The sequence below is a fragment of the Acinonyx jubatus genome, chromosome B4 (genome assembly GCF_027475565.1).
Source record: "Acinonyx jubatus isolate Ajub_Pintada_27869175 chromosome B4, VMU_Ajub_asm_v1.0, whole genome shotgun sequence".
Taxonomy (NCBI): Eukaryota; Metazoa; Chordata; class Mammalia; order Carnivora; family Felidae; genus Acinonyx; species Acinonyx jubatus.
This window is the reverse complement of record NC_069387.1, coordinates 131,673,456-131,687,307: the sequence shown is the minus strand read 5'-3', so window position 1 is coordinate 131,687,307 and position 13,852 is coordinate 131,673,456. Positions and strand designations below refer to the sequence as shown.

Genomic DNA, 13,852 nt, shown 5'->3' with positions numbered 1-13,852 from the left:
GATAAAAGGGAGAAGATACAAATTACCAATGTCAGGAATGAAACAGGAGATATCACTACATATACTACATGAAAGGATCATAGGGCAATACCACAGACTCTACACAAACTTAACAACTTAGACAAAATAGATCACTTCCTCCAAAAACACAAATTACTACAACTTATCCAATGTAAAATAGATAGTTTGAATATCCGTATAACCAATAAGGCAATTTAATGTATAATTTTAAAGCTTCCAAAAGAGAAATATCCAGGTTCAGATGGTTTCACTGGAGAATTCTCCACGTGAGTAAAGAAGAATTAAAGCCAGTTCTACACAATCTCTTCCAGAAAATAGAAGAACACTTTCCAATTCATTTTCTAAAGTCAGTTTTATCCTAATAACAAAAGCAGACAAAGGCAATATAAACAAAGAAAACTGCAGACCCATAACTCTCATGAATACAGACACAAAAATTCTTAATAAAATATTAGCAAATAGAATCTAGCAATATATAAAAAAGTATTACTCACCATGCCCAAGTGGCGTTTATTCCGGGGATGCAAGTCTGGTTCAATATTTAAAAATCAATCAATGGATGGGGCTCCTGGGTGACTCAGTCAGTTAAGCGTCCAACTCTTGATTTGATTTGGGTCATGATGTCTGGTTCATGAGACAAAGCCCTGAACCCGGCTCTGTGCTGACAGTGTGGAGCCTGCTTGGGATTCTCTCTTTCCCTCTCTCTCTCTGCCTCTCCCACCCCCCTCAAAAATAAATATTAAAAAAAAAATCAATCAGGGGCACCTAGGGTAGCTCAGTCGGTTAAGTGTCCGACTTTGGCTCAGGTTATGATCTCATGGTTCATGAGTTGGAGCCCCCATCAGGCTCTCTGCTGTCAGTACAGAGCCTGCTTCAACTCTTCTGTCCCTCTCTCTCTCTCTCTCTGTGCACCCCCCACTGGTTCTCTGTCTCTATCTCTCTCAATATAATAAACTTAAAAAAAATCAATCAGTGGATTCTGCCATATTATTGGGCTCAAGAAGAAAAATCACACAGTCATATCAATAGATACAGGAAAACATTTGACAAAATTCAACACCCATTTATGATAAAAACTCTCAGAAAAGTAGGAATAGAGAACTTTCTGAACTTGATAAAAAGCTTCTATCAAAAACCTACAGCTAACATTATACTTAATGTTAGCAAAATTCTGAATGCTTTCCTCTTAAAATTGGAAACAAGGCAAGGATGACTTCTTTTATCACTCTTATTGAGTATAACCCTGGAACTTGCAGCCAGTGTAATAAGGCAGTAAAAAAGGCAGTAAAAGGCATACAGCCATACAGAATGAAAACAAAGAAATAAAACCATCCCATTTTTAGATAACATATTTAGAAAATCTAAAAGAATCTTAAAAAAAAAACACTTAGAACTACTTTTGTAAGAATAGCAAGGTCACAGGATACAAGTTAAACATACAAAAAGTAATTGTTTTGTGTCTACTAGCTATGAACATGTGGCCATAGAAATTTAAAATAATATGCTATTTATAATCATCAAGAAAATTAAATAATTAGATATAAATCTAACAAAACATGTATAGGACTTGTAAGACTAAAATGATACAACACTGGGCACCTGGTTGGCTCGGTCACTTGAGTGTCTGGCTCTTGATTTCAGCTCAGGTTATGATCCTAGGGTCATGGGACTGAGCCCTGCATTGGGCTCCAGGCTCAGCACGGAGCCTGCCTAGGATTCTCTCTCTCTCTTTTTCTCCCTCTGTCCCTCTCCCCCACTCTCTCTCTTTCTCTCAAAGAAAAAAGAAAGAAAGAAAAAAATGACACAACACTGATGAGAGAAAATCTTTTTAAGTTTTTTTTTTTTTTAATAAATGGAGAGATAAAACATATTCATGGATTGGGAGGTTCAACATAGAAAAGATGTCTATTTTCATCAAATTGATATACAGCTTAACACAATTCCTATAAAAGCCCTAGCAGGTTTTTTGTAGTTACCATAAAATTATTCTAAAATTTATATGGAGGGGTTCCTGGGTTTCTCAGTCAGTAGAGCATTGGACTGTTGATCTCAAGGTGGGGAGTTTAATCCCCACATTGGGCATGGAGCCTATTTAAAAATAATAAATAAATAAATAAATAAATAAATAAATAAACAAAATTTACATGGAAAGACAAAGGAACTAGAATAGCTAAAACACTTTTGAGATGGAGAAGTACAGTGGAGTCACTTTTTTTGCTTTCAAGACTCATCATAGACCTACAGTAATCAAGACTCTGTGGTAGTGGTGGAGGGACAGACACAGAGATTAATGGACTGAACAGAGAACCTGGGAAAAGACCCGCTCAAACATACCCAACTAAATGCTGACAAAGGCACAGAAGCAATTTAATGGAAGAAAGAGCATTTTCAATAAACAGTGCTGGAGCAAATGGACATTCATAGACAAAACAAAACAAGCAACCATTTGAACCATTCTCACACCTTACACAAAAGTTAACCTGTATCATGAACTTAGATGTAAGACATAAAACTGTACAACTTTTAGAATAAAACATAGGAGAAAATGTGCGGGGTTTAGGGCCAGTTCTTATGTTTGACACCAAAGCATGATCCATAAAGGGAACAATTGATAAATGGGACTTCATCAGAATTACAAACTTTTGCTCCATAAAAGATGTTGTTAAGAGGATGAAAAGACAAACTACAGAGTGGGAAAAAGTATTTGCAAACCACATATCCAACAAAACATAGAAGGAACTCTTAAAACTAAGAACCAAACAATCCAATTGGAAAATAGGCAAAAGACACGAAGAGATATGTGTATTTTTTGAATGTTTGTTTATTTTGAAAGAGAGAGATTGCAAGTGGGGGAGGGCAGAGGGAGAGAAAGAGAATCCCAAGCAGGCCCTGCACTGTCAGCACAGAGCCCGACGTGGGGCTTAATCTCACAAACTATGAGATCATGACCTGAATCCGAAAGCAAGAGTCAGACGCTTACATTGACTGAAACACCCAGGTGCCCCAACAAAGAAATATTTCACCAAAGAGGACATACAGATGGCAAATAAGCACATGAAGAGATATTCAACGTCATTACCCAATAGATAAATGCCAATTAAATCCACAATGAGTTATCACTATACACCTATCAGAATGGCTAAAATTAAAAACTGTGACAACATGAAATGTTGGCAGGAATGCAGAGAAACTAGATCACTCATACACTGCAGGTAGGAATGAACAATGGTACAGTACCCTGCAAAACACTTTGGTAGTATTTTTATTCAATTTTTTTGTCCAAAAGAAAATTTATTACTTATTTATAATAGCCTCTCATGCTTTTAGAATTTCTTGCCAGATGCCTCCGGAGCAGGTGCTTTCTGGGCTGGAGTTTTCTGATCCTTCTGAGCCTTTGGAGGCACCGCCTTCTGGACTTGCAGCTTTCCGGGCAGGAAGCTTCTGGACGGGAGCCTTCTTGCCTGCAGCGGCCATCTTTTTTTTTTTTTTTTTTTTTTTTTTTTCTGGAATCTTTGCAGCAGCTCCTTTTTTGGGAGAAGCTTTCAGGAGAGCTGCTTTTTGTAGCTTCCTAACTTCAAGCTTGATTATTCCGTTCCTCATTTTCTTTGCCTTCATGACTTCATAACGATCAAAATCTGTCATCTTGGCTTTCCTTTCTCTGGCTTCAATCTTCTTGGTCCGTCTTGTGGCTGCCCGTTTTGTATTGATATCTGCCTTCTGCCAGGCTTGTCAGACATACTTACGGAGGGCACTGTGAGGGAACTCGATGATGAAGTCAGGGAGCTGCATGCATTTGAAAGGCATAGCCTGTCTCCTTACCTGAGTGCAAGGTCCATCAACCAAAGCCCTGTTCTGATCAATAACACCTACAATCATGACCAGCTTCCTGGCACGGGGCCCAGAGTAAACGTAGGCTACTGGGCCAACCTCCGTGAGATGCCTGAACACCACACTGGCAGAGTTCAGTGAGAAGTGGCAGTATCTTTAAAACGTACACACGCAACTACAGTGATTGAGTTCCTGGGCATTTATCCCAGAGATATGAAGACTGCTGTTTACATAAAATCCATACATGGGTTTTAGCAGCTTTATTTATAACAGCCCCAAACTGGAAACGTGCAGATGTCCTCCAATGGGTAAATGGTTAAACTGTGGTATATCTATACCACTCAGTAATAAAAAGGAATGGGCTATCGATATACCCAAGTGGCTGAATTTGCAGATAATTATGCTGAATTAAAAAAACCTGGGTGGTTCAGTCAGTTAAGCACCTGACTCTTGATTTCAGCTCAGGTTATGACCTTATGGTTCATGAGTTCAAGCCCTGCATCAGGCTCAGAGCTGACAGTGCAGGGCCTGCTTGGGATTCTCTCTCTCTCCGTCTCTCTCAGCCCATCCTTCTCTCTTTATTTCTCTCAAAATAAATAAATAAGCTTAAAAAATTAAAAAAAATCACACAAGAGTTACTGTATGATTCTATTTATTTAATATTCTTGAGATGACAAAATTATAGAAATGGAGAACAGATTTCTGCTTGCCAGGAGTTAAGGAGGAAAGGAGGTGGGAGAAAAATGGGTGTAGCTATAAAAGGGCAACACGAGGGATCCTTGCAGTGATGGACATATTTGGGTGTCTGGGCCACATCGATGTCAAGATCTTCGTTGTGATATTGTACTATAGTTTTGCAAGATCTTAGCATTGGGGAAAACTGAGTAAAGGCGCATTGGGGAAAACTGAGTAAATGGCACATTGGATCTCTTTGTATTATTTCTTATAACTGCAGATGGAATTTACAGTGATCTCAAAATAATAAGATTGATTAAAAGAAAATGCCAGCACCATTTTAAACTACAGACTGCACTGAATAAGGTATTATCTCTGCCTTCAAGGAGCTCATCAGTCTATCTCATTACGAGCTGAGCACGTAACTGCATTTCTCAAGACATATATGGTGTTCACAGTTTTGGACTTTTCAGCATTCCCCAACCTTGTTTTGGTAGAAATGTTGCCTCATCGTTCCCCTTTCTCCTTCCTTATGGCCCATTGCATGTGACTAGGATCATTTGTATAATGTGTAGTACTGTGTGCAAAATAAAAACGAGTGTGCTTGTTAAAAGGAACTATTAAGAATTTCTAGACAGTAATAGCAGAGCGTTACCCCACGTGCTGGGAGAACCCTTCGCACTATGTGATGCTGGCCCTACTTGTGATTCTGGTAGTGTTGCCAATCACCATCTCACCTCCCTTGGCAGGAGATGGTCCTAAATATTCCAGGACTGGTCATTCATAATATCTCATTGCCCTGTTACTTCTACTAGAATCCTTACAGGGAAGTCCTATATAATGAAACGGGGGGTGGGGGGGAGAAGTCTCTTTTTCCTCTGGGATGAGTTATTTATTGAACAAGTATTTATTGGGTACCCACCACGTGCCAGGCTCTGTGCTACATGTGGGAGATACAACGGTAAGCCAGATGGGTGTAGGGAGTCTTAGGCCTCCTGTAGCTTAGAGTCTACAGGTAGAGGCAGACAAAAGCAATTAATTGCGAATCAGGTGAAATGCAAAATAAAAGAATGAGGAAAAATGCTGTGAGCAAAACAACCAGGGTGGCCAGATATATACAATTCCTAACCTATATATGGGGAAAGTGAAGCTAAGAGGTTAAGTAAATTGCCATAAGATCCGAGAGCTGGTTAATGACCAGTAAGATTCTAGCCCAGGTATGTCTGGTACCAACCGCACTAAGCCAGTTTGGATCATTGAAAATTGAAGTCCTTCCTTGAGAAAGGGTGGAAAACAGCATCATGCGGTAAAGATGTTAGGGGCTCAGGATCTGAGTCATAGCTAGATTCAATCTTGACTCGGACGAGTTACTTTAACTTCCATAAATCACGGTGTTCTCATTTCTAAAATGAGGAGTGATCAGAATTATTGCTGCAGAGATTAAATGAAATAACGCCACGGAATGCCTGGCCCAGCACATCACCCCTAGTAAGGGCTCAGTGAGTGTTAGGTTTGCACATCATGGTTTCAAGTCTGAAGAACTGAATTCCAGCCAGATCTTCTACTTAACTACATGAAGTTTGGTAAGTCACAACCTCTGGCAGCCTACTTTCCATGTCTGTAAGATGAACATAATAACGTACCTCACAGGATCACTCTGAGCATCAATGAGATAGTAATGTAAGTGAAAGTACTATCCAAATACGGCAATTTTATTATGAAACTCATGGGGTATCTTCTCTGACCAGTGATCTTGACTCCCTTCTCTTTAAACAAAAATTTTTTAAATGTTTATTTATTTATTTTGAGAGAGAGAGAGAGAGCACCAGCAGGGGAGGGGCAGAGAGAGGGAGAGAGAGATTCCCAAGCAGGCTCCATGCTGTCAGCACAGAGCCTAACGGGGAGCTTGAATTCACAAACCATGAGATTATGACCTGAGCTGAAACCAAGAGTCGGACGCTCAACCGGCTGAGCCACCCAGGCGCCCCCTGAGTCCCTTCTCAAATGCAGCTCATGCCTTCCTCCCTGTACTGCCTCTGCAATTCTATTACAATGTTATATTGCATTGTGATGCTTTCCATGCCAGTGTCTTATAGACTAAGAACTCTTCGAGGGCAGGGACTGTTTCCCCTCTTCACCCTGGCACCTAGCTCAGTCGAAGCTCAGCGAAGTTGAATGAGTGACGATGAGTATGGGCCTGGGCCCCAGTGTCTGCAGTACAGGGCACTGGGCGGGAGCACACCTCCCCTTAGCAGTTCATGCATCTGCCCAGCCAGCCCTGACCTGCCCTCACATAGTTCACCCAAAGCACAATTTCAATTGCAGGCAGGCTTCTTTCTGTTGACGAGTAGTACACATCTGAACTCCCTCTCTCTTTGGCCAGCAGAGATACACAACCATATGCATTATTTAAAACAAAACAGAAGAAAACAAAACTATAGAGTTCCATGTTGACCCTTTCTATGTTGTTCCCTTTTGCACTGACACGTTTATTTAGGATAATTTTGCTCTAAGTTATGCATTTTGTAGTTATGTAGTGCTTACATGTGTTACTGTGAGATTCTCAAGGCTAAGATTTATTGCAGAGAGAAATGGACACTCTTCACTGTCTTGAAAAAAGAGGGAGGACTTGAGACTCTCTGTCAACTGCATGTTCTCGCACCCACTCAGCTGCTGTCTCCTGGATATGGATCTGGGGGTGCCCACCTTGGCTCTTGACTTTAGCTGTGTCCTCACCTTTTGCCTAATTCCCTCTGGTCAAAGACTACACTTGAGTAGTCATCTTTGGGGAAGTGCCAAGAATATCTGTATACTCTCCTCTTGAGCCCAGAATCAACATTTTAATGTTTTATTTATTTATTGAGAGAGAGAGAGAGAGAGAGAGAGAGGAAATGGGGGAGAGGCAGACTGAGAGGCGGACAGAGGATCCGAAGCAACTCTGCACTGACAGGCTGACAGCAGTGAGCCGGATGTGGGGCTCGACCTCATGAACTGTGATGTGAGATCATGGCCTGAGCTGAAGTCAGATGCTTAACTGACTGAGCCACCCAGGGGCCCCCAGAATCCACATTTTAAAATTAGGAATGATCGTGTCATTCAAAGAGTTTGGGGACAATCTGTATAAGTAATAGATCGGAATGTTTGGGACTAGCTGTCTGGAAATGCAGCTAGACTTTTTACATTAATTTCTATAAAAATAATTCCCCTCTTTGCTATAATGTGGAATTTTCCTGGAGTATAATCTTGACATAAAATGATATCATCCCATAAAAAATTCCAAGGTAAAAATAAGAGAATTGGCAATTGCTTTTTCTTTAGGGTTACAGATGTCACTAACCCTCTTCACGTATATTTTTATACATAAGTAATTGAAGTCACTCAGAAGATGCTGCTTGGATGCATATTAGTTTACCAGAGAGTGTTTTGGCTATCCACAAATGCTTTAGGTGAACATGGTCAAATTGGTTGCTGAGGACCTGAATCAGATCTAAGATAGATTCTAAATGGTTCCAGAACAGCGGGGAAGAAACTGAGAAGGAACTCAGTCAAGAACCTATTTTGTGAGTTTCAGTCCAAGATGGTGACTGAGGAAGACCTTGAACTCACTTCCTCCACGAACACACCAAATCCACACCTACTTACAGAGCAATTCCTCCTGAAGAAGAAGTGAGGGCTGACTGAACAGCTTCTGCACAGCAAAATATAGAAAGACCACACTGAGAATAGGGAGAGAGACAGGCACACAGTAACGAAGGGAACCCCCACCCTGCACCCTGAGAACTGCCGTGGGGTAGTTCTCTAGTAGAGAGCGACTAAGAGCAGGTTCAAAGCCATGGTTTGAAAAAGCAACTAGAATATAAAGGATTCAGCCCTAGAACCGTGCCACACTTTGGGGAGCTGCTGGACCGCATTCTGGAGTGGGGGTGGGGGTGTAGGTTGGGGGTGCTGGGGAGTGCCGTGGTTCACAATCTCCCTCCACCCTGAGACAGGAGCAGAGCTCCTGCTGCACAGTCTGCAGCTTCAGTGAGCCCTGGACACCCTGGGGCACAGAAAAAAAAAAGTGGTTTAAAACAGCAACTAGAGGGGTGCCTGGGTGGCTCAGTCGGTTAAGCCTCCGACTTCGGTTCAGGTCATGATCTCACAGTTTGTGAGTTCAAACCCTGTGTTGGGCTCTGTGCTGACAGCTCAGAGCCTGGAGCCTCCTTCGGATTCTGGGTCTCCCTCTCCCTCTGCCCCTCCCCTATTTGTTCTCTGTCTGTCTCTCTCTCTCTCTTTCAAAAATAAATAAACATTAAAAAAAATAAAGCAGCAACTAGAAGAGTATCATCTGGTTGGCTGAGTCAGTAGAGCATGTGGCTCTTGATCTCAGGGTCATGAGTTCAAGCCCTACGTTGGGCACGGAGCCTATTTAAAAATAATGAGAGTAAAATAAAATAGTAACTAGAATATAAAGGTCCAGCCCAAGAACCCTACCAAATGGTGGGGGAGCTGCTGGAACACTCTCTGGGTCAGAGAGGCTGGCAAGTGCTATGGTTTACATCCCCCTCCATTTTGATAGTGTGGCTGGGAGCAGGGTCTGGGTGCCCGAGCCTGCCTACTGCCTCGGTGAGCCCTGGGCTCCTAGCCCTCATCAGCCCAACATCCAACCAACGTGGCCCCGGTGCAGTGCACAGCGGGACGCCCCTGGTCAGTGCCCACTAGAGCTGCAGGCATCTCACCAAGGTGACAAAGGTGCGAGCACCCTGGAACACTCCACGTCTGCACCACTTCAGCCCCAGATGACTTGCCTGGGCACTGCTGGAGCAGAGCGCCCTGGGACACCCTGGCCCGTGCTTCCCTCCACTCTAGCCTCTCCGCCAGGGTGCTCTTATGTGGAGTGTCTTGGGACACTTCAGCCTCAGCTGTCCTCCCAGTGTGCCCACAATGCAGAGAGCCCCAGAACACCTCCAGCCTGTGCCTGCTTTGGCTTCAGCTGTCTTGCCAGTGTGCCCTCTGTGCCAAGAGTCTTGGGACTACCCCGGCCCACACTCCTTCAGCTCTGGCCATCCCACCAGGGCAGCCCCAGCACAGAGTGCCCTGGGACCCCCAGCCCACACCAGCCGCATCTCTAGCCAGCCAGTCAAAGTCACCAGGCACGCAGTCCACACAGGGGATGACCCTACACAAGATCATTCTATTAAGTTTAGGGGAATTAGCTGTTCCACCTAATTCACAGAAACAAACACAGAAAGTCAAGCAAAATGAGGAGACAGAGGAATATGCTCCAAACCAAAGAATAGGAAAAACCTCAGAAAAAGAACTAAATGAAAAGGAGATAAATGAACTACCTGATAAAGAGTTCAAAGTAATGGTCCTAAAGATGCTCACCAGACTGGAGAGAAGAGGGAAAGAACTTAGAACTTCGACAAAGAGATAGAAAACATAAAAAAGAATGAATCAGAGCTGAAGAATACAATAACTGGAATGAAAAACATGCTGGAGGGAATCAAGATGCAGACGAACAGATCAACAACCTGGAAGACAGGGTGATGGGAAGCACCCAAGCTGAAGAGCAAAAAGAAAATAGAATTTTAAAAAATGAGAAAAGGCTAAGGCATGTGTTGGGCAACATCAGGCGAACAAACACTCGCATTATGGGGGTCCCAGAAGGAGAAGGGAGAGAGAAGGGGGCAGAAAACTTATTTGAAGAAATAACGTGGGGAAGGAAACAGACATCCAGGTTCAGGATGCAGAGAGAGTTCCAAAGAAAGTGAACCCAAGGAGGTCCACACCACAACACATAATAAAATTATAATGTCAAAGATGAAAGATCAAAATACTGATTCCTCACCTAAAACCATGAAATTGGTAGTTCTAAGAGTAGGCATGAAAATCTGCATTAAATACTAAACACTCCATGTGAGCTTATGCTTACTAAAGTTTTTAAAGAGCTACTTGAGGGGCGCCTGGGTGGCTCAGTCGGTTAAGCGGCCGACTTTGGCTCAGGTCATGATCTCGCGGTCTGTGAGTTCGAGCCCCATGTTAGGCTCTGTGCTGACAGCTCAGAGCCTGGAGCCTGTTTCAGATTCTGTGTCTCCCTCTCTCTGACCCTCCCCTGTTCATGCTCTGTCTCAAAAATAAATAAACGTTAAAAAAAATTAAAAAAAAAAAGAACTACTTGATATCAGAATGACAGATTTTACATTCTTCAAGGTTGCTTAAGGCATGTACTGATTTTTAATAACGTGTGTGTGTGTATGTGTGTGTGTGGTGGAGTAGGGTGTGGGGTAGGAAGAGCGCTAAAGTTTGGTAAGCCTGATAGTTCGGGAATTCATTATGGAAATGACAATTTTTTTGAGGGTGGTGATCGGATAAGGTGACAGAGAGAAGGTATATGAACAGGTACTCATGATAGATGTCATATGTTTATGGGTGCTTGATGGCTTTGCTTCACTCCATAAGTCCCTCTGTGAAATAACCTCTGTTATGGTGATAGTTTTCAAAAACTATTATGAGAAATAAACTAGATAGACAAACATATAATGTAATACATTTATTTACATTTGACCAATTCCTAAAAGATAAAAATTGGTATTTTTAGGAGTATGGTATTCTTTTAAAGCCTACTTATCTTATAAGTCTTTATTTTGGATAATTTTATCATGACCAATTGCTCTCAAGCCAATATATAACTGATTTAACAAACTGTAACCACCAGGTGAAACAACTTTAATAAACTAGCAGTTTAGCCAATTTCTTAAATTTCTCATTTTCAGTGCACGTTAGTCTTGGAACTTCTCTCTTCATAAAGATGAATACACTTTTTAAAAAGAATTTTTTTTCAACGTTTATTTATTTTTTGGGGGGGACAGAGAGAGACAGAGCATGAACGGGGGAGGGGCAGAGAGAGAGGGAGACACAGAATCGGAAACAGGCTCCAGGCTCTGAGCCGTCAGCCCAGAGCCTGACGCAGGGCTCGAACTCATGGACCGCGAGACCGTGACCTGGCTGAAGTCGGACGCTTAGCCGACTGCGCCACCCAGGCGCCCCAAGATGGATACACTTTAAATGTAGATGATATATAGTGAAGGCTTTCTACTCTATTAAAACTTGCCACCCATGTTAAGCTTATCTATTAAAGAGAAGGTGAGCAAAAAAAAAAGGATCGCAAACATGTGCATCACCCTCAAAAATGTCTTTGTGCCCTTTGTGATTCCTTCCCTCGCATCCCTCTTCATCCTCCACTTGCTTCTAGGTGGCCACTGAATCTGCTTTGGTCATTGTAGATTAGCTTGAATTTTCCAGAATTTATGTAAATGGAACCATACAGTATATATGTACTCTTGCTTCGGTCTGACTTTCCTTCAGCATAATTATCTTGAGACTTATGCATGCTGCGGCGTTCATCAATAGTTCATCCATTTTTACCACTGAGTTGTATTCCATTGTATGGTTGTACATTTATACGTTAGTCCCTTCACCTGTCGATGAATGTCCTGATTGTTTCCAGTTTGGAGCTGTTACAAATAAAGCTGCTATGAGCATTCCTGGAAGAAAGGCAAAACAGACCTTACTTCATTTTCAGTATGACCTTTTGCAAGTTAACCTTTGTAAGGTGTGTTCCATCAAATAGCAACTTGATGTAAAACAATAAAATGGTGGAAAAGCTGTCAATTTTTAGAAGTTAAGGTTTTTTTTTTGAGAGAGAGAGAGAGCACGAGTGGAGGAGAGGGGCAGAGAGAGAGAGAGAGAGAGAGAGAGAGAGAGAATACCAAGCAGGCCCCATGGCCAGCACAGAGCCCCACGCAGGGCTTGATCCCATGACCCTGGGATCATGACTGAGCCGAAGTCAAGAGTCAGACGCTCAACTAACTGAGTCACCTCAGCACCCATACATTAAATTTTAGTTAGAATGGTATCAAACTTTGCTATCTTCTTCTGTATTAGGAGATCTTTACATATATACTCTGGTCTTGCATATTAAAAAAAGACATGTGGGTTTTGTTGGAAGAGGGTTTATACACTCACTGTGTAACTTCATCATTTGTGCACTCATAAATTGACAAAATCTGTTGGCCTTCAGATATGTTCCTCACCCTTTTTCTGTTGTTTCATGTCCTGGGGTGGGGGCGGGACTGACCTGGAGGTCAGTGTCAGCTGGCTTCTGGCTCAGCCAGTGGGAGGCACTGGTGAGAGGTGAGGGGGAGGGGGAGGAAGGAAAGAAGGGTAGAGGGAGGGGTAGAGGGACCAGAGAGGGAAGGGTGAAAAGGGAGGAGAAGGGGAGAGGAGGAGAGAGAGGGAGTAGAGGAGAAGGAGGGGAAGGGGGAGGAAGGAGAGGTGAGGGAGGAGACAGGGAGAGGGAGGGGGAGAGGAAGGGGAGAAGAGGGAAGGGTTAAAAGGAAGGGGAGGGGAGAGGAGAGGGGAGGAGGAAAGGTGGGGGAAAGGGAGGGGAAAGAGGAGGGTTAGAAGGGAGGGGTGGGGAAAGGAGTGGGGAGGGGGAGAAGGAAAGGAAGAGGAAGGGAGGGGGAGGGGAGGGGGGAGAGGACAGGTAAAAGAGGCGGGACAGAGGGGGGGAGGGGTGGAGGGGAGGAGAGAAGGGAAGGGAGGGTGAGAAGTGAGAGGAGGTGGGGAGGAGTGGAGGGAGAGGTGAAGGAGGGAAGGGAAAGGAGGAGTGGGGGAGGGGCGAGGGGAGGGGAGAGGGGGTGGCCTAGAGGGAGGGAGTTTCCTTTCCCTTCCTTTTTGTCTGTCCAGAGGCATCCCCGGCAGGGGCTGAGTCTGTGATGTCGCCTCATCAGCAGGCAGGCCTTCTGTGGCCCAGCTTCTGCAGCGGACTTGTGAGGGAAGCTTCCAGCCATCGCCAGTCTTTGGGAGGCCTCAGATGCCATTGTCCTGCTCTTGGGGCTCCTATGAGACCAATTCCTGATATTACATTTTCTGTTTTGAATATTTAGAATAACTTCTATTTTCCTGACTGGATTCCGACGGACTTACGTGCCCCTCAGACCCTAGAGGCAAAGTGTGATAACGTCTTTCGTCAGCAGCGTTGGTTTCGGAGCAGTAGTCATGGCTTAGCAGTGAATCCCACGGGGTGGCTCATGAGATGCGAGGACAACAGCATAACAAAATAGTACAGTCTAGAGAGGTGGAGTGACACTGAAAAAGACATCCACCTGTGGATTGGCGCAGGCTGAGGAAATGTCTCTGGGGAAGAGGCAGGAGCACTGTTGGGGGCTGGAGTCTGCGAGGACACTGGGCGTGAGGGACCAAGGGCACAGGCAGAAGAGAGTCAGGAGCGGGTGAAGGAGAGAGCCCACAATGAGGTGCTATTTTCCTTGCAAACAGAAGGGAA

The 13,852-nt window shown here is 43.6% G+C and overlaps 1 pseudogene; it reads right to left on the bottom strand.

The window, feature by feature from the left end:
• Nucleotides 1-3,179: 3,179 nt before the first annotated feature.
• LOC106979890 (60S ribosomal protein L14-like) lies at nt 3,180-5,035 on the bottom strand (annotated as a pseudogene).
• Nucleotides 5,036-13,852: the final 8,817 nt, after the last annotated feature.